This window comes from Lissotriton helveticus, chromosome 8 (assembly GCF_964261635.1).
Source record: "Lissotriton helveticus chromosome 8, aLisHel1.1, whole genome shotgun sequence".
Lineage (NCBI taxonomy): Eukaryota > Metazoa > Chordata > Amphibia > Caudata > Salamandridae > Lissotriton > Lissotriton helveticus.
In genome coordinates, this window is record NC_136069.1 from 1,539,381,288 (window position 1) to 1,539,405,468 (window position 24,181).

Below are 24,181 nucleotides of genomic sequence, written 5' to 3' on the forward strand. Positions count from 1 at the left end.
TCTTCATAGGTACTGCTCTGTATGGATTGTTCAAAGATCTGTTAGAAATGCTTATAATGGGATAAATAAATTGAGGGCATGCCTTTTCGGTACCCCACTTGCATGGCTGTCTGGCTTGTGGAAGGTGCTGCAAATGCAAGTCAGGATGGACGAGTGGTCTAAGGCGCTGCGTTCAGGTCGCCGTCTCTTCAGGAGGCGTGGGTTCAAATCCCACTTCTGACAAACCTGTGTTTAATCTTTTTTCTTGAGGGAGAAAATCAGATCATTTAACTCACATGGGCTTATATGGTTGTCTTTTTGGAAAAGTGCAGTGAGTTTTTTTTCTTGCTATAGCCACTCATGGCCTAAGATGTGTGTTTTTTTTGTTCGCACTATCTTTCTCACTATGTAGATGAACAAGCAACATGTGGTCAGGATGGCCGAGTGGTCTAAGGCGCTGCGTTAAGGCTGCAGTCTCTCCTAGAGGTGTGGGTTCGAATCCCACTTCTGACAAAACTTTAAGTCCATTTTGTCTCTGCGTTCCTTCAGAATCTCAGCTAAAAATTGGCAGTGCATATAATATCTGAATAAGTACCAAACTTCAGTTTCAACTGCAAATGAATTTGCCCAATTCTGTCTTCAAGCTCGTATAATATTCTTCTAGCACTAGTGGTGTTTTATGTGTTTTTTGGGGGGTGCCTAAAAAATCCCTTTTATTGAAGAAATGGCTTACATTCAGTCTTGCGATATTTTTGGTTTCCAATAAGTAGATTTTTAATTTTATGTAACCTCATTTTCTAAAGCTCCATTCAAGAGATGTTTCCACTATGAAATGAAGAGCGAGAAGAAAGAGCACAAATGATAGAGCGAGTGAGTGAGATGGGGTGTTGAGGAAGGAGAGAATGAAACAAAGACAGAGTGAGTGAACGGCAGGTAGGCATAGAAGAGGAGACTAGAAGAGGAGACTAGAAGTGAAGGTGACTTGCTTTTCCCTGCTCTTGACCTCCCACCCATCTCAAACCAATCACAAACATACCTTCTATGCAACGTTGGTACGCAGAACTTCACTCCTCAGCCAGTGAGGGTGAGTCCCAAGCCAGGGGCTAGAAAGCAAAAGAATGGATGTGCTCAGACGTTCCTTGCTAGGGACAGTTGATCTGAAACAAGGCCTGCTCTCTTGTTTCCAGCAAGGATCTAGAAATTCTGCATGAATCCGCAAGGCACATTGACAGCATAAATTTGCATAAACTGCCCCACCTTCTGCCTTCCTACTTCCTGCGCAGTAGTTGTTTGTGTATAGAGAGAGAGGTCGCAGGCAAGGTAATTTTGTGAGTAGGATACAGAACCCTAAATAGCTGGTGAGAGGTATAAGTTAATCTAAAAGCATAAAAACAGTACACCTGTGAAATGAAATGCTTTCATATGTGATCTTCTATGTTTATTGTCCTGTGCAAAAAGTTGCACCTTGTGTTTGAAGGTTGAAATTATTTCAAGCTTGCATGGATGCAGAAATTTCTGAGTGACTTTTATACATTTCTTAGGACTCTTCACTGTCAGGATGGCCGAGTGGTCTAAGGCGCTGTGTTTAGGCCGCAGTCTCCTCTGGAGGCGTGTGTTCGAATCCCACTTCTGACATGACTTTTGGAGACATAATCTTCTTCATCAGGATAACATCTGATGGAAGTTGCATCTGTTCGTCTTCACCTGGGACGTTATTCCGTCCTCGTAGAGTCAAGAGAGCTTGGGTTTCTCATATATTTCTGTTGTACAAAGTCTTGCTGATAAAGTGTAATCCTTACCAAATGATTTTAGGACCCATGTAAGAGCTCATCTAGAAGAGTCATGCTCTTGTATTCCCTGGCCAGCCAGGCCATGCAAATTTGGAAGAATGCCAAGCACCTGGTAGACAGCTGGACTCCAGCACACTTACAGCAATTTCCTCAGGGCTGTGATCAGGGGCTGCTTAGATTTGCGTATTCCACCCTATGTTGTGACATTGAGATCCCTTGTTGAATTTGCTTTAGTCAGCTAAGATGTGGCTGTTGACTCAATTTCAAAGCAGCTTTGGGCCGTTCAAGTGGCTGGTGAATAGCACTTTCTCTTTGTACGCATTAAAGGTCTAAAGAGTTCTTCATAGGTACTGCTCTGTATGGATTGTTCAAAGATCTGTTGGAAATGCTTATAATGGGATAAATAAATTGAGGGCATGCCTTTTCGGTACCCCACTTGCATGGCTGTCTGGCTTGTGGAAGGTGCTGCAAATGCAAGTCAGGATGGCCGAGTGGTCTAAGTCGCTGCGTTCAGGTCGCAGTCTCTTCTGGAGGCGTGGGTTCAAATCCCACTTCTGACAAACCTGTGTTTAACCTTCTTTTTTCTTGAGGGAGAAAATCAGATCATTTCCCTCACATGGGCTTATATGGTTGTCTTTTTGGAAAAGTGCAGTGAGTTTTTTTCTTGCTATAGCCTCTCATGGCCTAAGACAGGGGTGCCCAAACCTGTCCTGGCGGGCCGTATCCATGCCAGATTTTTGGGATATCCCCATCTGGTGATCACGGTTCGATCCCCGGCGCCGGCGGCAGATCAGAGTTCCCAGGACGGAGTCCATGTGACCCGGGCAGTCCTATCCCCTGGGTGTACGTGGTTGTCCGACATGTCGGTCGGATGTGCTTTTACGTACCGGATCGGAATCGGCCCCCATAAAATCGTACGTAAAGTATATAGGAAATCAACCTGAAATCTGCTGGGTCAGAAAGGGCTCGATTCCGATCCGTGTCGGAAGGTTAGGAGTCCGTACGAATTTGTCGGGACGGCATGGCAGAGTGCCCAGGATGGGCTCCATGGCTCTTGGGCAGTCGTTCCCCGGGCGTCCGGGGCTCCATCCAGGCCGACGGCATGGCAGAGTGCCCGGGACGGGCTCCATGCGTCCCGGGCATTCGTCCCCCGGGCGTCCGGGGCTCCATCCAGGCTGACGGCATGGGAGAGTGCCCGAGTCGGGCTCCAAGGTTTTCAGGGTGGTCCTCCCCTGGGTGTCGGGGCGCTCCAGGCCAATGGCATGTAAAAGTGCCCAGGACGGGCTCCATGCGTCCCGGGCATTCGTCCCGGGACGGGGACGGGGACAGGGTCGGGAGAGTCCAGGCGGCTTCACTTCCGTGTCCAGCCATCTGATCGCCCAGATTCCCTCGGCCATCTGGTCACCCGGATCCCCTCGGGCATCTGGTCGCCCGCAACGCTTTCCTATGGGGCGACCAGATGGCCGAACTTCCCTGGAAGTCCCGATGAGGTGCCATTCGCCGCCCGGATCCCAGCGAGGGCTCCAGGAGGTCGGGTACATTCGCGCCTTGGGTCCCCTCTGTCACCTCGCGTGCACAGATTACAAGAAAAGGGGGTAATTTTCCTCCGGATTACTAGGGAGAAGGGAACGCCCGGACACCCCTCCGAGGCTGGTGGTTCTCTGCCATGGGGACCAGATGGGCTATGCCTGGGCAACACCTCCCTAGGCCACCCGGGGCTTCCTTCCTCCAGGCCAACTGCATGTCAAATTGGCCAGGACGGGCTCCATGGCTCCTGGGCAGTCGTCCCCCGGGCGTCCGGGGCTCCATCCAGGCTGACGGCATGGAAAAGTGCCCAGGACAGGCTCCATGCGTCCCGGGCATTCATCCCCCGGGCGTCCGGGGCTCCATCTAGGCTGACGGTATGGAAGAGTGCCCAGGTCGGGCTCCATGGTTTTCACGGTGGTCCTCCCCTGGGTGTCTGGGGGCTCCAGGCCAAATGCATGGAAAAGTGCCCAGGACGGGCTCCATGCGTCCAGGGCATTCGTCCCCTGGGCGTCCGGGGCTCCATCTAGGCTGACGGTATGGCAGAGTGCCCAGGTCGGGCTCCATGGTTTTCACGGTGGTCCTCCCCTGGGTTTCTGGGGGGCTCCAGGCCGAAGGCACGGAAAAGTGCCCAGGACGGGCTCCATGCGTCCCGGGCATTCCTCCCCCGGGCGTCCGGGGCTCCATCCAGGCTGACGGCATGACAGAGTGCCCGGGTCGGGCTCCATGGGTCCCGGGCAGCCCTCCCCCGGGCGTCCGGGGCTCCCACCGCCAGGCCGACGGCATGTCAAAGTGCCCAGGACGGGCTCCATGAGTCCGGGACAGTCCTCCCCCGGGCGTCCGGGACACCCATCTCCAGGAGGCCAACGGCATTGGCAAAGTACCCAGGACGGGCTCCATGGGTCCCGGGCAGACCTCCCTCGGGCGTCCGGGGCACCCATCTCCATGAGGCCAACGGCATTGGCAAAGTACCCAGGACGGGCTCCATGGGTCCCGGGCAGACCTCCCCCCGGGCGTCCGGGGCTCCCACCTCCAGGCCGACGGAATGTCAAAGTACCCAGGACAGGCTCCATGGGTCCCGGGCAGCTTCCCCCGGGCGTCCGGGGCACCCACCTCCAGGCCGACGGCATGTCAAAGTACCCAGGACGGGCTCCACGGGTCCCGGGCATTCCTCCCCCAGGTCGTCCGGGCCCTAGAGCTCCGGTGGGCCAACCTGCGCCTCAGGCCCAGCCGGGGTCCAAGAGCCCTGCCTTGCGTGGGCAGGCAGTCAGGAACCCTACCGCGAAGGCTTGGGATGGATGGGGAGCTGGGAGTCCTTTCGATCCCGGCCCTCTGGTCGCCCACGATGCTTTCCAATGGGGCGACCAGATGGCCGGGCTTCCCTGGAAGTCCCGATGAGGTGCCATTCGGCTCCCGGATCCCAGCTAGGGCTCCAAGAGGTCGGGTTCTTTTACGCCTTGGGTCCCCTCTGTCACCTCGCGTGCACGGATTGCAAGAAAGGGGGGTAATTTCCCTCCGGATTACTAGGGGCAGGGTACGCCCGGACACCTCTCCAGGGCTGGTGGTTCTCTGCCCGGGGGACCAGATGAGATATGCCTGGGCAACACCTCCCCCGGGCGTCTGGGGGCTCCATTCTCCGGGCCAACGGCATGGCTCAATGCCCAGGACGGGCTCCACGTGTCCCGGACAGACCTCCCCTGGGCGTCCGGGGCACCCATCTCCAGGAGGCCAACGGGATGGCAAAGTACCCGGGAAGGGCTCCACGGGTCCCGGGCAGCCTTCCCCCGGGCGTCCGGGGCTCCCACCTCCAGACCGACGGCATGTCACACTGCCCAGGACGGGCTCCATGGGCCCCGGACAGACCTCCCCCGGGCGTCCGGGGCACCCATCTCCAGGAGGCCAACGGGATGGCAAAGTACCCGGGAAGGGCTCCATCGTTCCCGGGCAGCCTTACCCCGGGCGTCCGGGGCTCCCATCTCCAGGACGACGGCATGTCAAAGTGCCCAGGGCGGGCTCCACGGGCCCCGGGCAGCCCTCTGTGGAAAAGTAAATTTTGCCTTGCTGTATGTGCCTACGTGTTCCCCATCCTATGTTATATGTGCATGATCGATATGCATATGTATCCCCCTATGATCGATTAAAGACGTAATTATAGTTGTGTCCAACTCTAGTATGCCAGTTTCCAGTTCTCGTGAAAGCAACGAGTATTAGGCCTATGTTGCCACGTTTTACAGTGTGCACGTTAATTCATTGAATTGTCCTCGTTTCTAGGCCTCAAAAGGGCCCGGACACCAGATTCAAGCTCCAGTCTCCTGAACCCTCTCCGAGGAGCGAAGCAGCCCCCACCTGCATCCATGACCCTTCACTTACTTCTTTTCGCGCAGCGCGGTGCCCGGCCTGGCTCTGCCTGCCTGTCTGCCAAGAATATGTTATGCTTCTAGTTATCAGTTCAGCTTTCCTTCTTTGCATTCCTAAGCTACTGAACCGTATCAACAGTTTCAGCTATGGTCTAGTCTTTCTGTCTCCATGTAAGAGAAATACTGTATTAATATTCATAGAAGATTCCTAGCACACGCAATACATGTAGAATATATGCATGCACCAGCCTTAGTGTCAAGTAGCCTTTGCCCTGATAACTTTTAGATTCTATCAACATGTACTCCAAACACCAGATACCAGATATGCTATAGGTACATGTCGTCCTGACACCGCAGACTTTAGTCTCCTCTTCTAGTGTAGAAGTCATAGCCCCCAGTTCTCCCCGGTAACACGTCATTGCCCGTTTGCGCGCACCACTAGGTTAAAGGTCCCAGCTGCTCAGGTAGCCCCCTCCATGTTTCCGCCCCATTCATGACACTTCTGTGACGTTCACATCACATGTCTCAGTGCACGCCCTGTACACGCCTTCTTTTTCCACCCATGTGTTCTTATCTTACGTTTGTCATAAGTTACGCCTACTGCATGTAATGTAATGTAATGTCTTACTATATATACGCTGCACTGTCGATGAAATGCAGCAGCTGCCTTCCTTCCTGCCTTCCTTCCTGCCTTCCTTCCTGCCTTCCTTCCTATTTTATTTCAGGCTGTCCCGTTCCAGTCCCTTCCCTTTTTGCCTGAATAAAGCCTGTTCAACTCGGACACATCGGATCCTGCCTCTTATTTATTGAGCTATCTGTTATTGTTAATATAGTCAAAAATAGTCCCGGTATTATTTATTTATATACCACATAATAGCGCCCGAACAGGAACGAGCCCCTTCCTCACGCGCTGGCGATGCTACGCAGGCCCCCTGACCCTCTGCAGCCGTGACGGAACTCTACTGCGCACCGGCAGATATTTCTGCTTCAAGTCTCCCTCAGGCCCACGGAGGAAACGGAGACTGCGGTCCGACATCCAGACGAAGCGGTGTGGAATGCGGTTCGTCCCGACCAGAGCCCAAGCCGAGAGAGCAAGGTCCGAAGTATCCAGAGGCCCACCTGTAACCGAAGTTTCCGAAGTTCGTAGTCCGACGTCGTAGCAGTCCAGTCCAGTCCGAGGCCTTCCAGTTTCTGCTTCCCGGTGAGTACCGTCGCGGGGGAAGTATCTAGACAGGATCATTAGTTTGTTCCTGGTCCGTTGGGTTTGGGTACGCAGATCCAGTCCGAAGTATTCACCTAGGTGGATACGGGTCAAGACGTGTCTCTTTATGGGACCGGTATGTTCTGTACTGTTTTAGCAGTGCATCCAGTAATTCTAGTAAGTTCAGTTCTCGAGAAGTTCATGTGTTCTGTTTTCAGTGTATCAGGTAGTATTCTGTTCGAACTGTTATCCATGTATTTTTATGTCGTGGTATGAGAGATTTGTTTGCTATATTATTACTGTGATTATTGTGTATTGTGTTTCAAGTGTATTACCGAAATGCCTCTGTTCTCGAAATTACGTCAGTTAAAGACCAGAAAAGGGTTACTCGAAGAAGCAGTTCCTGTTCCTCCTAGGGACAGTCCAGGACATTTTATGTATCACAAGCATGGCTTAGATGCCATAATATATCTAGACTTATGGGCGGACTATACTAAGGAACTAGAAGAGAAATATAGATGGCCTGTATCAGGTACATGGGATGCCGAGTGCATCATGCGAGTAGAAGAAGCATTATGGAAAAAGAAAGCCAGACAGTCCCAGAAAGATGCCATCGAGTTATGGCGCAAAGAATCTCATAAAAGAACCGAAAAAGAATTCAGAAAAACAGAATTAAGTAGGGAATCCTCAGAGAAAGCCCAAGAAAGGGAATTAATAGAAGAAGGTGAACGAGTTAGAGCCGAACAGTCAGACAGACAGAGAAATGCCCTTATTAGAGGTATGTATCCTCTTCTTGCCGAGGGCTTGCCAAAAGCAACCCCGGAAACACCCTGTAATCTACCGCCGCCATTGGTCCCGACTAAGTTACGTCATAAACCGACCGCAGCTGATATTTTTCTTTCGTCCTATTTGGACGACACAGTACCAGCCTATGCAAATCCTGCCCTGCCTACCCCGCTGTAACGCTAGTTCATTTAGCGTCAGACGTCTTGGTTGAGGCGGGGTACGAGGAGAACCTCCCTCCGCGGCACCTAAACTAGAATCGGCGGTAAATCCTGTCCCGCCTGCTCCCGTTAATAATGTAATTCCTGTTCCTCCAGCCGCTGGTCCCGTGGGTCCAGTTAATGTTACAGTACCTGTTACAGCACCCCCGGCCCAGCCCGTAATACATGTACCCGTTATGCCAGTCACTCTACCAGCCCGTACAGTATTCACCGACGATTCTAGTTTAGGTGCCGCGGGGGGAGGTTCTCCTCGTTTTTATGTCGTGGTATGAGAGATTTGTTTGCTATATTATTACTGTGATTATTGTGTATTGTGTTTCAAGTGTATTACCGAAATGCCTCTGTTCTCGAAATTACGTCAGTTAAAGACCAGAAAAGGGTTACTCGAAGAAGCAGTTCCTGTCCCTCCTAGGGACAGTCCAGGTCATTTTATGTATCACAAGCATGGCTTAGATGCCATAATATATCTAGACTTATGGGCGGACTATACTAAGGAACTAGAAGAGAAATATAGATGGCCTGTATCAGGTACATGGGATGCCGAGTGCATCATGCGAGTAGAAGAAGCATTATGGAAAAAGAAAGCCAGACAGTCCCAGAAAGATGCCATCGAGTTATGGCGCAAAGAATCTCATAAAAGAACCGAAAAAGAATTCAGAAAAACAGAATTAAGTAGGGAATCCTCAGAGAAAGCCCAAGAAAGGGAATTAATAGAAGAAGGTGAACGAGTTAGAGCCGAACAGTCAGACAGACAGAGAAATGCCCTTATTAGAGGTATGTATCCTCTTCTTGCCGAGGGCTTGCCAAAAGCAACCCCGGAAACACCCTGTAATCTACCGCCGCCATTGGTCCCGACTAAGTTACGTCATAAACCGACCGCAGCTGATATTTTTCTTTCGTCCTATTTGGACGACACAGTACCAGCCTATGCAAATCCTGCCCTGCCTACCCCGCTGTAACGCTAGTTCATGTAGCGTCAGACGTCTTGGTTGAGGCGGGGTACGAGGAGAACCTCCCCCCGCGGCACCTAAACTAGAATCGTCGGTAAATCCTGTCCCGCCTGCTCCCGTTAATAATGTAATTCCTGTTCCTCCAGCCGCTGGTCCCGTGGGTCCAGTTAATGTTACAGTACCTGTTACAGCACCCCCGGCCCAGCCCGTAATACATGTACCCGTTATGCCAGTCACTCTACCAGCCCGTACAGTATTCACCGACGATTCTAGTTTAGGTGCCGCGGGGGGAGGTTCTCCTCGTACCCCGCCTCAACCAAGACGTCTGACGCTACATGAACTAGCGTTACAGCGTACGCCAAAAGTGTCTACATACGTAGATATCATGCGAGGTCTTACTGAATGTCGTTATGATCCAGTTCCAGGCGAGGATCACATGGTCATATATTCATTACGTTTAAGACGGGTTGCCAGCTATTTGGACACCCTGCCCGATATGGGAGAACATCTAGACAGAATATATCGTTTTATCCGTACAGGAGTGAATCCAGGAAGTATTCACGAAGCCATGGTTCAAAGAAAAGTCGAGACTCAGCTCATGATTTTAAAGTTCCTGATTAACTGTTTAATAAGAGAGCAAGATTGTCCAGAAAAAGATCAAGAAGAACTGAAAGTCCTGACTAGGTGGAGTGACAATATAGCCGATGGAAAACACAAGACACAAGGTTGTATAGAGAGTATGTACAAGAAAATTCGTAGGGAAATCATAACTATACACGAGAAACGAGAAGCAAAACAAGCAACCGAGAAAGAATATGACTCTTCTACTGAAGAGGTAGACAGCGAGAATCCCGACAGAATAGCGTATGTAGGTAGAACTAGACTTTCCGACCGACATTCACGTCTAGATTACAAGAAAACTTTTCCTCCTCCAGCATCGGAACAGTGTTCTCTTGAGCAAGTATTCCAGGCCACCGATCACATCCTGAAAGCTTTCCTTCTTTGCATTCCTAAGCTACTGAACCGTATCAACAGTTTCAGCTATGGTCTAGTCTTTCTGTCTCCATGTAAGAGAAATACTGTATTAATATTCATAGAAGATTCCTAGCACACGCAATACATGTAGAATATATGAATGCACCAGCCTTAGTGTCAAGTAGCCTTTGCCCTGATAACTTTTAGATTCTATCAACATGTACTCCAAACACCAGATACCAGATATGCTATAGGTACATGTCGTCCTGACACCGCAGACTTTAGTCTCCTCTTCTAGTGTAGAAGTCATAGCCCCCAGTTCTCCCCGGTAACACGTCATTGCCCGTTTGCGCGCACCACTAGGTTAAAGGTCCCAGCTGCTCAGGTAGCCCCCTCCATGTTTCCGCCCCATTCATGACACTTCTGTGACGTTCACATCACATGTCTCAGTGCACGCCCTGTACACGCCTTCTTTTTCCACCCATGTGTTCTTATCTTACGTTTGTCATAAGTTACGCCTACTGCATGTAATGTAATGTAATGTCTTACTATATATACGCTGCACTGTCGATGAAATGCAGCAGCTGCCTTCCTTCCTGCCTTCCTTCCTGCCTTCCTTCCTGCCTTCCTTCCTATTTTATTTCAGGCTGTCCCGTTCCAGTCCCTTCCCTTTTTGCCTGAATAAAGCCTGTTCAACTCGGACACATCGGATCCTGCCTCTTATTTATTGAGCTATCTGTTATTGTTAATATAGTCAAAAATAGTCCCGGTATTATTTATTTATATACCACATAATGGCGCCCGAACAGGGACGAGCCCCTTCCTCACGCGCTGGCGATGCTACGCAGGCCCCCTGACCCTCTGCAGCCGTGACGGAACTCTACTGCGCACCGGCAGATATTTCTGCTTCAAGTCTCCCTCAGGCCCACGGAGGAAACGGAGACTGCGGTCCGACATCCAGACGAAGCGGTGTGGAATGCGGTTCGTCCCGACCAGAGCCCAAGCCGAGAGAGCAAGGTCCGAAGTATCCAGAGGCCCACCTGTAACCGAAGTTTCCGAAGTTCGTAGTCCGACGTCGTAGCAGTCCAGTCCAGTCCGAGGCCTTCCAGTTTCTGCTTCCCGGTGAGTACCGTCGCGGGGGAAGTATCTAGACAGGATCATTAGTTTGTTCCTGGTCCGTTGGGTTTGGGTACGCAGATCCAGTCCGAAGTATTCACCTAGGTGGATACGGGTCAAGACGTGTCTCTTTATGGGACCGGTATGTTCTGTACTGTTTTAGCAGTGCATCCAGTAATTCTAGTAAGTTCAGTTCTCGAGAAGTTCATGTGTTCTGTTTTCAGTGTATCAGGTAGTATTCTGTTCGAACTGTTATCCATGTATTTTTATGTCGTGGTATGAGAGATTTGTTTGCTATATTATTACTGTGATTATTGTGTATTGTGTTTCAAGTGTATTACCGAAATGCCTCTGTTCTCGAAATTACGTCAGTTAAAGACCAGAAAAGGGTTACTCGAAGAAGCAGTTCCTGTTCCTCCTAGGGACAGTCCAGGACATTTTATGTATCACAAGCATGGCTTAGATGCCATAATATATCTAGACTTATGGGCGGACTATACTAAGGAACTAGAAGAGAAATATAGATGGCCTGTATCAGGTACATGGGATGCCGAGTGCATCATGCGAGTAGAAGAAGCATTATGGAAAAAGAAAGCCAGACAGTCCCAGAAAGATGCCATCGAGTTATGGCGCAAAGAATCTCATAAAAGAACCGAAAAAGAATTCAGAAAAACAGAATTAAGTAGGGAATCCTCAGAGAAAGCCCAAGAAAGGGAATTAATAGAAGAAGGTGAACGAGTTAGAGCCGAACAGTCAGACAGACAGAGAAATGCCCTTATTAGAGGTATGTATCCTCTTCTTGCCGAGGGCTTGCCAAAAGCAACCCCGGAAACACCCTGTAATCTACCGCCGCCATTGGTCCCGACTAAGTTACGTCATAAACCGACCGCAGCTGATATTTTTCTTTCGTCCTATTTGGACGACACAGTACCAGCCTATGCAAATCCTGCCCTGCCTACCCCGCTGTAACGCTAGTTCATTTAGCGTCAGACGTCTTGGTTGAGGCGGGGTACGAGGAGAACCTCCCTCCGCGGCACCTAAACTAGAATCGGCGGTAAATCCTGTCCCGCCTGCTCCCGTTAATAATGTAATTCCTGTTCCTCCAGCCGCTGGTCCCGTGGGTCCAGTTAATGTTACAGTACCTGTTACAGCACCCCCGGCCCAGCCCGTAATACATGTACCCGTTATGCCAGTCACTCTACCAGCCCGTACAGTATTCACCGACGATTCTAGTTTAGGTGCCGCGGGGGGAGGTTCTCCTCGTTTTTATGTCGTGGTATGAGAGATTTGTTTGCTATATTATTACTGTGATTATTGTGTATTGTGTTTCAAGTGTATTACCGAAATGCCTCTGTTCTCGAAATTACGTCAGTTAAAGACCAGAAAAGGGTTACTCGAAGAAGCAGTTCCTGTCCCTCCTAGGGACAGTCCAGGTCATTTTATGTATCACAAGCATGGCTTAGATGCCATAATATATCTAGACTTATGGGCGGACTATACTAAGGAACTAGAAGAGAAATATAGATGGCCTGTATCAGGTACATGGGATGCCGAGTGCATCATGCAAGTAGAAGAAGCATTATGGAAAAAGAAAGCCAGACAGTCCCAGAAAGATGCCATCGAGTTATGGCGCAAAGAATCTCATAAAAGAACCGAAAAAGAATTCAGAAAAACAGAATTAAGTAGGGAATCCTCAGAGAAAGCCCAAGAAAGGGAATTAATAGAAGAAGGTGAACGAGTTAGAGCCGAACAGTCAGACAGACAGAGAAATGCCCTTATTAGAGGTATGTATCCTCTTCTTGCCGAGGGCTTGCCAAAAGCAACCCCGGAAACACCCTGTAATCTACCGCCGCCATTGGTCCCGACTAAGTTACGTCATAAACCGACCGCAGCTGATATTTTTCTTTCGTCCTATTTGGACGACACAGTACCAGCCTATGCAAATCCTGCCCTGCCTACCCCGCTGTAACGCTAGTTCATGTAGCGTCAGACGTCTTGGTTGAGGCGGGGTACGAGGAGAACCTCCCCCCGCGGCACCTAAACTAGAATCGTCAGTAAATCCTGTCCCGCCTGCTCCCGTTAATAATGTAATTCCTGTTCCTCCAGCCGCTGGTCCCGTGGGTCCAGTTAATGTTACAGTACCTGTTACAGCACCCCCGGCCCAGCCCGTAATACATGTACCCGTTATGCCAGTCACTCTACCAGCCCGTACAGTATTCACCGACGATTCTAGTTTAGGTGCCGCGGGGGGAGGTTCTCCTCCTACCCCGCCTCAACCAAGACGTCTGACGCTACATGAACTAGCGTTACAGCGTACGCCAAAAGTGTCTACATACGTAGATATCATGCGAGGTCTTACTGAATGTCGTTATGATCCAGTTCCAGGCGAGGATCACATGGTCATATATTCATTACGTTTAAGACGGGTTGCCAGCTATTTGGACACCCTGCCCGATATGGGAGAACATCTAGACAGAATATATCGTTTTATCCGTACAGGAGTGAATCCAGGAAGTATTCACGAAGCCATGGTTCAAAGAAAAGTCGAGACTCAGCTCATGATTTTAAAGTTCCTGATTAACTGTTTAATAAGAGAGCAAGATTGTCCAGAAAAAGATCAAGAAGAACTGAAAGTCCTGACTAGGTGGAGTGACAATATAGCCGATGGAAAACACAAGACACAAGGTTGTATAGAGAGTATGTACAAGAAAATTCGTAGGGAAATCATAACTATACACGAGAAACGAGAAGCAAAACAAGCAACCGAGAAAGAATATGACTCTTCTACTGAAGAGGTAGACAGCGAGAATCCCGACAGAATAGCGTATGTAGGTAGAACTAGACTTTCCGACCGACATTCACGTCTAGATTACAAGAAAACTTTTCCTCCTCCAGCATCGGAACAGTGTTCTCTTGAGCAAGTATTCCAGGCCACCGATCACATCCTGAAATCATGAATAGGTTATAGTGAGCTTAGTACAATGCATGACCAAGAACTAGCCCGATCAGCAGTCCGATGGACTACTGACTCTACCACTTTTCCAGACGGAATAGTGGCCCAAACCGGCCGAGCAACGACTGGTGGGTATGTATATGATCCAGCACCTCATTACACTGTATGAGGAACAACATTCTGATCCAGGTCCTTTACATGATATATTAAACGAGTTACTCCAATACAGATGGAAAGGTCTAGGTACCGATTTAATTAGTGTCATTCTAGAACAGCGCCACAAATACCGAACGTTTCTGAATCCACATTTTGTTCACGTCTCACGTCTCACCCCCAGAAAGTAAATCATTCTACATAGACAGACAGAATCCGTTACGAGAAGTACATCCAGTCAAGAAAGAGGGGGGTGGTCTAGAACGAGTATTCGTTTACACCCCTATCACGAAAATAGAACTCTTAGAAATGAAAAAGCTAATTCCCTGTCATGATAAAGATCCAGCAGGGTTTCACCGTGAATTAAAGGACATGCTCCGTATGGGAGAATACACGTATCCTGATATCATTAAAATGTTAAAAGTCCTGTTGCCTGCGGGCATATATGAAAAACTCAAAGAAAAAGAATGGGAGGTGGGAGAGAAAAAGATAGATTGGACAGCATTAGAAACTGAAGATAATACACGAGTTCCAGGTACTGGTCTAGGGGATAAAGCTAAAGCTTTGCCCGAGTTATTGATACAAGTTTTGCCAAGATTACTAGCCACGAAAAAGGAAGATTGGGATGCCATCTCAGCCTGTAAACAAAAACAAGACGAAGATACTAGTGATTTTTATTCTAGATTTGAGAAATGTTTCATTATTAATAGTGGTCTGAAAACAAGTAGTGAATCATACCCTCATCTTTTTGTCACCAAACTAGTCGAGAATTCAAGTCCACAAGTTAAAAATCGAGTATTGAAAGTCGAAAGTACCTGGCAAGCTAATTCTCCGTCACAGATGCTCCAGATGCTCCAGTACCACCAGAACAGAATCAGGGAAGAGCAGGAACACGAAAGGAGACGTATGAAAGATACAAAAATGAAAGTATTAGTTGCACAGTCTGTTCCACAAGACAGTCAGAAGAGGGGTCCGAATCAAGCCAGTCATCCTGCAGTTCCAGTTAAAGGGACATGCAATTACTGTAAACAGCCAGGTCATTTTATAAACGAATGTGCAGTTCTGAAACACAACATAGCTACTGGTAAAACGAAAGAAAGACCACGTCCGCCTAGACAAGAACAAGTTTTACAGACTTCCCAGCCACCACAGAATGCACAACAGACAGTTACAGTACCGCAGCCTATAGCTGCAACACAGCATGTTACACAGCAAATGTACCAGTATGCACAGTCCGAGTATCCAGATTATCAGCCATATTCATGAAACAGCCTAGAGAGGGAGGTAGGCTTGCCTCTCATCGAGATTCCTGTAGATCAAGAGGGTCCCTATGTACATAGTCAAGTATTAGGGAAAGACAGAAAGTTTCTGATTGATACAGGGGCAAGTAGGACTACCATCAGTCATGACGAGGTTCCAGGGGCTCCGCTCTCAGGCTCTAGAAATGTTTCCCTTGGATTTTCAGGAAAGCCTATTGTTAATGAAATATCGAAACCAGTTACTCTAGAAGTTGGTCCATTGTCCCGAACAACAGATCTGTTACTCACGAAATCTTGCCCAGAGAATCTGTTAGGCATTAAAACACTGAAAGAATTAGGAGCAGTAATATGCTGCTCCCCAGAAGGGGTCCGTTTGTTCCTGCGTGATTTTAAAGGTCATTATGTATTACGTGATTTTGATCCAAGATTATTGAATGTACCACAGCATTTATGGGCGCAAGGTCCAACTGATGTAGGTTGTATGCATATCACACCCCATCGTGTTACTCTAAAGCAAGGTGTTGTTTTACCACGAATCAGACAGTACAGATTGCCACCTGAGGCTGTAGCAGCCTTATCCAAAATTATTGACAAGCTCATTGTTCAAGGAGTGGTTGTAGAAACTGACTCCAATGTATGTAATTCTCCTATCATTCCAGTCCTGAAACGTACTGATCCAAATGCACCTCCAGTTTATCGATTAGTGATTGACCTTCGAGAACTTAATAAATGTATTATACCACAGTACCCAGTGGTCCCAGATATTTCTTCCCTATTGACAGCCATTGATTCCGAAGCTACGTTCTTTACAGTTATCGATCTCAAGAACGCATTTTTCAGTGTCCCCATTCATCCAGACATCCAGTTCCTTTTCGGATTCTGTTTAAATGGAAGAAGCTATAAATTCACACGAGCACCTCAAGGTTTCACAGAAAGTCCTAGTATTTACAGTCAAGCACTTAAGAGACAACTAGACAATATTCACATGCCAACTGACACTGCCCTGCTCCAGTATGTCGATGATCTACTGATCACAGCCCGTTCTGAACGTGACTGCGAGCGTGCGTCACTTACAGTCTTGTATTTTCTGGCCGAGATGGGGCACAAGGTGTCCCTTTCCAAATTGCAATTCTGTGTCCAGCAAGTGGTCTACTTGGGACACTTACTGTCCAAGAGGGGTAGGCAGTTGACACCTGACCGTATCCAGTTAATAGCACATCTTCCACAGCCCAAGACACAGAAGGAGGTACGAGCTTTTATCGGCCTCACTTCTTACTGCAGACAATGGATTCCTCAGTATGCATTTCTAGCCAAGCCACTGATACAGTTAACGACGCAGGAGGCAGCCGTATCGACTGTCCTCCCTTGGACCCAGGAACATACACTTGTTTTTAATGAGTTAAAGAAAGCTTTATGCCAAGCACCTGTTCTAGCAACACCGAACTACAGTAAGCCTTTTACACTTTTTGTTACTGAACGTGATGGTACTGCATTATCTGTTCTCACACAAGATCAAGCAGGACAATACAAGCCCTGTGCTTATTTTTCTAGCACATTAGATCCGGTGGCCCAGGCTCTGCCTGCGTGCCTCAAGTCAGTTGCAGCCACAGCTCTAGCTATCAGACAAAGTGATTCCATAGTGTTAGGACACTCCCTGACAGTACAAGTTCCACACTCCGTGGAAGTTCTTTTAAACCGAACACAGACTCAGCACTTGACAATTGCACGTTTAACAGGTTATGAACTGACACTGTTTCAGCCACACATAGAAATCAGACGCTGCAACATTTTAAATCCAGCTACACTGTTACCGTCAGTTACTTCAAATCCTGCCACACATGACTGTGTGGAAGTTGTTAACACCATGACAAAGCCAAGACAAGACCTGACAGATATTGCATTACCTGATCCCGACCTGACACTTTATGTGGATGGTTCATGTATGAGAACAAGTGCAGGAGAACTAGTAGCCGCGTATGCAGTGACTATTGAAACCAAAGTTATAGAAACACATCGTATTGATACCCTGTCTGCTCAAGCAGCAGAGCTTGTCGCTCTGACCCAAGCCTGCATACGTGCCAAGAACCTGAAAGTAAATATATACACAGATTCACGTTATGCATTCGGAGTCGTACACGACTTTGGAGTGCTCTGGCAAGAAAGAGGTTTCATGACTTCTCATGGAACCAAGATTCAGCATGGTCTCCTCATTCAAGCTCTGTTAGATGCAATACATTTACCGACAGCTATCGCTATCATGAAGTGCAAGGCACATACGAAAGTCACTGATATCATTTCCCAAGGTAACGATCTAGCAGATCGAACAGCCAAGCTCACAGCTCAGACTCCAGACATTCCAGTTAACAAGACAAACATTCCAGATCAGACTACTTGTATGACAGTTAAGGACCCAATACAAGATGTCATAGATATACAGTTACATGCTACTCCCGATGAAATCAAGAAATGGTCCGAACAAGGAGGGGTCCAGACAGATCAAGGATGGTTGACGAAGGGAAAAGCCACATGGTTTCTCCCCGACTCTATGGTTCAAGTCATTATTAACACCGCACATAGTCAAGCACATCTAGGAGAAAAAGCCATGTTAGACAGTATCCAGAACCTTTGGTTCAATAAGCATTTACGAGCAGCAGCCAAGCAGAAAGTACGTACCTGTATGATATGTTGTCAGTTCAATCCAGGTAAAAGTGTTCCGGTGGAACAAGGTGGATTTCATCCTCCTGACCACCCTTTTGAAGTCCTCCAGATGGATTATATTCAGATGGAGCGATGTCGAGGTTTCAAGTATGTCCTTGTAGTTGTATGCGCTTTGTCCAGATGGACAGAAGCATATCCAGTTCCAGATTACACAGCTGCGACCACTGCCAGGCAGTTGGTTCGTGAGTTCTTTCCCCGCTATGGATTACCTAGGGTCGTGTATTCAGATAACGGCCAGCCATTCTCATCCGAGCTCATGAAACAAGTATCCCTTCTGTTAGGGTACCAGTGGAAGTTCCATTGTGTACGCCATCCTGAAGCAGCCGGTCTCGTAGAGAGACATAACCAGACCCTGAAAATCCGCATTGCAAAAGTGTGTGCAGAGAAAGGTGTAGATTGGATGGTAGCACTGCCAGTTGCCCTTTTTTATATGAGAATGGTTGCTCACTCCCGTTCAGGTCTATCTCCCTATGAGATAGTGTTTGGTCGTCCCCCTAACATGTGGGGTACACCTAGACCCCGTACAATAACTGATGTTGACAGTAATATGCTGACAGATTACCTTGCCTCCTTGATGTCTGCACTACAATCTTGTCGTTCACAGGTTGCCGCTGCATTTCCAGACAACACCGAAGTGAAACCGCACGAGGTCGTTCCGGGTGATTATGTATTTATAAGGAACTTTGATCGTTCAAGTCCGCTGGAGCCCCGCTGGAAGGAACCCCGCCTCGTTCTTCTCACCACCCGGACTGCGGTGAAAGTAGAAAAACAGAAAAGGGTGGCTACACGCGAGCCACGTCAAGAAATTTCATGGACTTAAAGCTAAAACTTTTCTCAAGGACTGACCCGTTCTCAAGGACTGCCCAGACAATGAATCTAAACTTCCCCTGTTAGAGAAAACTCCGCAGCAGGAGTATAAATCCAAGTTGAGGTCTAGTAAGTCAGCCAGTTTAATTGTCTAAGTCCCTCTCGGGTGAAACGGTTAGACAGGTTCCTGACATGTATGAGACAGACCCACACAGTGAGAGAGTTAGTCAAAACTCTAAGAGATGTATCATCATTCTGTTCTTTTTATTGTTCCTGAGTCTTATGGTTACATGCATAAGTCATGCGTTACATTTATGTTTTCCTATTTCACATGTACATATGTTTTCTAATGTTACAGTAGAGCACACATTTAGTGATCTGCCTCCTCACGAGTTATCCTATCGTCTTGCTATGCGTAATAACACTTTTATCCGAATGTTGCATTATTCACACCAGACCAGCAATGCCACTAATTGTTGGGTGTGTGGTCGACTCCCCCCTTTCCAGACACCGAAGGGAGTTCTGCCACTCTTTCCCTATCCGTTTTCACATAATGGTTCGTGTGGAGCATGGTCCACGTTAACGTCATCCTCAACTGATATGTCCCTTTTGAATCGAACATGTTTTCCAGACAAGCAAGGTCTTTCCCATAGAACAGGGTTAGATCTAGAAAATGAAGTATATGATTTAGGTAATTATTCCTCGAATTTCATGGTCTTGAATGTTCAGTCCGATACTACTCCAGATTTGCCTGCTATTTCAGTACTACCAGTTAAAGGCGAATTATGTGTCAGAAAGAATGGTTCCGTACATGTAGGACATAGTGATTGTACTACTGTGGTCGAGTATAGTGACAGTGGGAAATCTATTTTCAAAGCCTCACGTCATTCTTATTTTGTTTGTGGTCAGACCGCATATGTTCGTCTGCCCCTCGATTGGGATGGAACATGTTACATTGCCTTCCTACTGCCACCAGTTTTTCTAGCCCCATCCGATTATCACAGAAACACACATCTAGTACACATTAGACATAAAAGGGAGACTGAGTCCCCAATTGTCGATCAAACTGAAACTGCTCTAGAACAGTATCAAGACTTCAATAAAGGTTTCTTTTTCTTCATAGGCCCTGTCCAGAATAGTAAGTTAATACGTAGGCTAACCAGAACCCTTGAAACAGTAGTGAATGAGACTACTTCCGCTCTAGGTAACTTAACTGAAGAACAATCTGCTATGCGTTTTGTCGTGCTCCAAAATCGTCTCGTTCTTGACGTCATACTGGCCGATAGAGGAGGAGCTTGTAGAGTCATCAGATCTAGTTGCTGCATTTTCATTCCTAATAACGCGCCGTCTGTTTATTCAGCTATAACCAGACTTCATAAAATTGCCCATCAGTTACACCAGAATCCAGGCACCTGGACATGGTCCGGTTGGCTCTGGCGTATAATATCTGCCTGGGGATGGAAAGTATTGTCATTCCTAGGTATAGCAGTAATGATCATATTCAGTTGCTGCCTTTGTTTACAATGTGGCCCTGCGATTTGCGGCATGTGTGCTACCTCTTGTATTCCTAGTCCTAAGTCCCGTTCCAAGACAATTCGAGACGAGCAAATGATGCTATATGAACAGATAGATGGTATCATGAATATTGATGTTTCCTGATGGAAACGTAGGGCACAAGGAGGGAATGTGGAAAAGTAAATTTTGCCTTGCTGTATGTGCCTACGTGTTCCCCATCCTATGTTATATGTGCATGATCGATATGCATATGTATCCCCCTATGATCGATTAAAGACGTAATTATAGTTGTGTCCAACTCTAGTATGCCAGTTTCCAGTTCTCGTGAAAGCAACGAGTATTAGGCCTATGTTGCCACGTTTTACAGTGTGCACGTTAATTCATTGAATTGTCCTCGTTTCTAGGCCTCAAAAGGGCCCGGACACCAGATTCAAGCTCCAGTCTCCTGAACCCTCTCCGAGGAGCGAAGCAGCCCCCACCTGCATCCATGACCCTTCACTTACTTCTTTTCGCGCAGCGCGGTGCCCGGCCTGGCTCTGCCTGCCTGTCTGCCAAGAATATGTTATGCTTCTAGTTATCAGTTCAGCTTTCTTTCTTCGCATTCCTAAGCTACTGAACCGTATCAACAGTTTCAGCTATGGTCTAGTCTTTCTGTCTCCATGTAAGAGAAATACTGTATTAATATTCATAGAAGATTCCTAGCACACGCAATACATGTAGAATATATGCATGCACCAGCCTTAGTGTCAAGTAGCCTTTGCCCTGATAACTTTTAGATTCTATCAACATGTACTCCAAACACCAGATACCAGATATGCTATAGGTACATGTCGTCCTGACACCGCAGACTTTAGTCTCCTCTTCTAGTGTAGAAGTCATAGCCCCCAGTTCTCCCCGGTAACACGTCATTGCCCGTTTGCGCGCACCACTAGGTTAAAGGTCCCAGCTGCTCAGGTAGCCCCCTCCATGTTTCCGCCCCATTCATGACACTTCTGTGACGTTCACATCACATGTCTCAGTGCACGCCCTGTACACGCCTTCTTTTTCCACCCATGTGTTCTTATCTTACGTTTGTCATAAGTTACGCCTACTGCATGTAATGTAATGTAATGTCTTACTATATATACGCTGCACTGTCGATGAAATGCAGCAGCTGCCTTCCTTCCTGCCTTCCTTCCTGCCTTCCTTCCTGCCTTCCTTCCTATTTTATTTCAGGCTGTCCCGTTCCAGTCCCTTCCCTTTTTGCCTGAATAAAGCCTGTTCAACTCGGACACATCGGATCCTGCCTCTTATTTATTGAGCTATCTGTTATTGTTAATATAGTCAAAAATAGTCCCGGTATTATTTATTTATATACCACACCTCCCCCCGGGCGTTCGGGGCACACATCTCCAGGAGGCCAACGGCGTTGCAAAGTACCCGGAAAGGGCTCCATGGGTACCGGGCAGTCCTCGCCCGGGCGTCCGGGGCACCCATCTCCATGAGGCCAACGGCATTGGCAAAGTACCCGGGAAGGGCTCCACGGGTCCCGACCAGGCTTCCCACGGGCGTCCCGGGCTCCCTCCTCCAGGCCGACGGCATGTCAAAGTGTCCAGGACGGGCTCCATGGGTCCCGGACAGCCCGCTCCCGGGCGTCCGGGGCTCCCACCTCCAGGCCGACGGCATGTCAAAGAGCCCAGGACGGGATCCACGGGTACCGGGCAGTCCTCCACCGGGCGTCCGGGGCTCCCATCTCCAGGCCAACGGCATGGCTCAATGCCCAGGACGGGCTCCATGGGTCCCGCGCAGGCCTCCCCCGGGCGTCCGGGGCAACCATCTCCATGAGGCCAACGGCATTGGCAAAGTACCCGGGAAGGGCTCCACGGGTCCCGGGCAGGCCTCCCCCGGGCGTCCAGGGCACCCACCTCCCGGCCGACGACATGTAAAAGTGCCCAGGACGGGCTCCATGCGTCCCGGGCATTCGTCCCGGGATGGGGATGGGGTGGGGAAGAGTCCAGGCGGCTTCACCTCCATGCCCGGCCATCTGATCGCCCAGATTCCCTCGGCCATCTGGTCGCCCGGATCCCCTCGGGCATCTGGTCGCCCGCAACGCTTTCCTATGGGGGGGGGCCAGATGGCCGAACTTCCCTGGAAGTCTTAATGAGGTGCCATTCGCCTCCCGGATCCCAGCGAGGGCTCCATGAGGTCGGGTTCTTTCACGCCTTGGGTCCCCTCTGTCACCTCGCGTGCACAGATTGCAAGAAAGGGGGGTAATTTGCCTCCGGATTACTATGGGGCAGGGTATGCCCGGACACCCCTCCAGGGTTGGTGGTTCTCTGCCATGGGGACCAGAAGGGATATGCCTGGGCAACACCTCCCTAGGCCACCCGGGGCTTCCTTCCTCCAGGCCAACTGCATTTCAAATTGCCCAGGAGGGCTCCATGGCTCTTGGGCAGTCCTCCCCCGGGTGTCCGGGGCTCCCTTCCCTGGGCCAAAGCCTTTCAGAGTGCCCAGGACGGGCTCCACGGGTCCCGGGCGTCCAGGGCTCCCTTCCCCGGGCCAACGGCTTGTCAGAGTGCCCAGGACGGGCTCCACGGGCCCCGGGCGTCCGGGGCTCCCTTCCCCGGGCCAGCGGCATGTCAGAGTGCTCAGGACGGGCTCCACGGGCCCCGGTCATCCGGGGCACCCTTCCCCGGGCCAGCGGCATGTCAGAGTGCCCAGGACCAGTTCCACGGGTCCCGGGCAGTCCTCCCCCGGGCGTCCGGGGCTCCCTTCCCCGGGCCAAAGCATTTCAGAGTGCCCAGGACGGGCTCCACGGGTTCCGGGCGTCCAGGTCTCCCTTCCCCGGGCCAACGGCTTGTCAGAGTGCCCAGGACGGGCTCCACGGGCCCCGGGCGTCCGGGGCACCCTTCCCCGGGCCAGCGGCATGTCAGAGTGCCCAGGACGAGTTCCACGGGTCCCGGGCAGTCCTCCCCCGGGTGTCCGGGGCTCCCTTCCCCGGGCCAAAGCATTTCAGAGTGCCCAGGATGGGCTCCACGGGTCCCGGATGTCCGGGGCTCCCTTCCCCGGGCCAACGGCATACAGGAGTGCCCAGGACGGGCTCCACAGGTCCCGGTCGTCTGGGGCTCCCTTCCCCGGGCCAACGGCTTGTCAGAGTGCCAAGGACGGGCTCCACGATTCCCGGTCGTCTGGGGCTCCCTTCCCCGGGCCAACAGCTTGTCAGAGTGCCCAGGACGGGCTCCACGGGTCCCGGGCAGTCCTCCCCCGGGCCAACAGCAGGTCAGAGTGCCCAGGACGGGCTCCATGGGTCCCGGGCAGCCCACCCCCCGGGCGTTCGGGGCACCCATCTCCAGGAGGCCAACGGCGTTGCAAAGTACCCGGGAAGGGCTCCACGGGTACCGGGCAGTACTCCCCCGGGCGTCCGGGGGCTCCCTTCTCCAGGCCAACGGCATGGTTCAATGCCCAGGACGGGCTCCATGTGTCCCGGACAGACCTCCCCCGGGCGTCCGGGGCACCCATCTCCAGGCCAACGGCATGGCTCAATGCCCAGGACGGGCTCCACGGGCCCCGGGTCGGGTGCTCCGGCCCTGGTCCCTGTCTCCCAGCCTACCGCACTGCCAAGGGCCTAGGAAGGGGTTCCGTTGTGCCCGGGGAGCCTCCCCTTGCTTGTCTGGGTTCAGGAGCTCTGTCCGGGGCCCCTAGGGGCCCGGGGGAGGGCGGCCTCCCCACCCCGGGCTCTGTCCTTGGTCCTGCTGCGTGGCAGGGTGCCCGGGACGGGGTCCGGAGGGACCGGGGAGGCGTCCCATGCACCTCCGGGCTTGGGAGCCCCGGCAGCGTCCAGAGGCCCGGCCGGGCCCCGGGTCGGGTGCTCCGGCCCTGGGCCCTGTCTCCCAGCCTGCCG

General features: G+C 50.2%; 3 non-coding genes across 3 annotated transcripts; all 3 read left to right on the forward strand.

Annotated features, from left to right (window-relative positions):
* The first annotated feature begins 409 nt into the window (after nt 1–409).
* TRNAL-AAG (transfer RNA leucine (anticodon AAG)) lies at nt 410–492 on the forward strand. The gene has a single exon. It is a non-coding gene; the product is annotated as a tRNA-Leu (tRNA).
* Nucleotides 493–1,531: 1,039 nt separating this feature from the next.
* On the forward strand, nt 1,532–1,614 carry TRNAL-UAG (transfer RNA leucine (anticodon UAG)). The gene has a single exon. It is a non-coding gene; the product is annotated as a tRNA-Leu (tRNA).
* A 632-nt stretch (nt 1,615–2,246) lies between these two features.
* Nucleotides 2,247–2,329, forward strand: TRNAL-CAG (transfer RNA leucine (anticodon CAG)). Its single transcript has one exon. It is a non-coding gene; the product is annotated as a tRNA-Leu (tRNA).
* The last annotated feature ends 21,852 nt before the right edge of the window (nt 2,330–24,181 follow it).